Source organism: Elephantulus edwardii, unplaced genomic scaffold, assembly GCF_000299155.1.
Source record: "Elephantulus edwardii isolate Elephantulus edwardi_28Jun2011 unplaced genomic scaffold, EleEdw1.0 scaffold00168, whole genome shotgun sequence".
NCBI lineage: Eukaryota > Metazoa > Chordata > Mammalia > Macroscelidea > Macroscelididae > Elephantulus > Elephantulus edwardii.
In genome coordinates this window covers 6,272,652-6,274,454 of record NW_006399918.1, presented here as the reverse complement: position 1 = coordinate 6,274,454, position 1,803 = coordinate 6,272,652, and positions in this window count along the sequence as shown.

Sequence of the window (1,803 nt, the reverse complement as noted above, 5' to 3'; positions counted from 1 at the left end):
TTTTCCCCTTCAAATGTTTTTATTTATATATATTCTTTTTTTCTCTGTTATATTTAATTCTTATTTTCTTTCTGTGTTTCTTTTTTTTTAAATTTTACACTGGTTTACCTGCAAAGTTTTCATACATTGCTTCTCACACTCCCCATCCCTCCACCTCCCCATCTCACCTACCTTCCACCCATCAAACCATGTGACCCCTTGGTTACCCCCTTCCGCACCCATCCTTACCCCTCTGCTCCCCTGCCTTAGATCTTCATACAGCTTTTACTAGTTATCTATTTCTTGTATACCAGTGTTCTCAGTAGCATTATTCACCATCGCAAGAACATGGAAACAACCCAAATGTCCTACCACAACCAAATGGATTGAGAAATTATGGTATATTCACATGCTGGAATACTATGCAGCATGCAGGACCAATGATTTTGTAAATCACTACCTAACTTGGGAGGGACTGAAGAGTATTCTGCTAAGTGAACTTAGTCCCACAAGGATAAATACTGTACAAGACCACTTTTGTAGAAATAGATAATTTCATCTTTCAGTGTTTCCTGGATCATTCAATATTCTGCCCATAGCACCCTTAAGTATTGTAACTCAAGGCTTGAATTCTTTTTCTTTGGTTCCTTCAGCTAAGAAATGCTGAAGATATGGTTTGAATCATGTGATTAACTAACTGTTTCTGAAAACTCCCTAGGGGTTCAGGTATAGGTCAGTTCCAACTCTAAGGTACACACAACAACCACCACCTCCTAAGCCAGAAGGGAGCTCTGATGGCTTAGTGGTAAGTAGTTGTGCTGCCAACCCAAAGGCACTTGGTTCAAATCTATCATCTACTCTGGAAGTTGAACAATCTCCTCCCTTGTCATTTACTGCCTCTGAATGTCTGCTGGAAGGTCAGGTATAGGTGGGTTCAAATTCATTGGAACATAACAACCACCTCCTAAAAGGAAGCTCTGCAAACCCAAAGGCAGTGTCTCTCTGGTAGCTCAAATTCACCATGGCTCCTTGGGAGAAAGATGGGAAATATCTTCCTGTGTGATTTCTGCCTTGGAAACCCAATGAAAGTTCAGTTATGAATTGGCTTCAACTCAATAGCAATGAGTTGAGCTGAGCTGAATCTCCTAAATAATAAAACTTGTTTGCTAATGACATCCACTTGTGGTATTTCTGTTTCAGTAGTACCAGGGTACCAGGAAGTTCACAGATGTGGTTCATTAGTCAGGTGAAAGCTAGAAAATTTTCTTCCCAAAATGAATGTTAAGAGAGCAGAGGAAGAACATATAACACAGGCAGAAAGTTAGTTAAATACAGAGGAAAGTTTAGTAAGAAAGAGAGATACTCAGAAGAAAAGAATGGGTCTACCCTGTGGGATGGAAGTTGCTGCTGTCCTCTTCTAGTGATGCCGCTTGGTTTCTAGTTTTTCTCCAGACTCTACATTGCCATCTTTATTTTTCCCGTGGCCCTTATTAAGTAACACATCTTGTCCTTTGGAATGTTTTGCTTTTGTTTGTTTGTTTTTTCCTGCTATAGACTACAGCCTACCTTCTAATCACTCTTTACAGGGAATTTGTCAACAGATTATGCAAATGATGAAATTGGCCAATTTTTTTCCTACTCCCACTGAGAAAGGCCTTAAAATCGACAAGGATTGTGCACCAGAAAATGTTGGTAGGGAGCTGGTCTACTAACCTGAAGGTGGAACCTCTCTGGTTGTTCAAATCCACTGGTGACTCCTCCGGAAAGAGATGCATAATTTTCTTCCTTGTGATTTACTCCCTCTCAACTTTTACAATCGGAAAC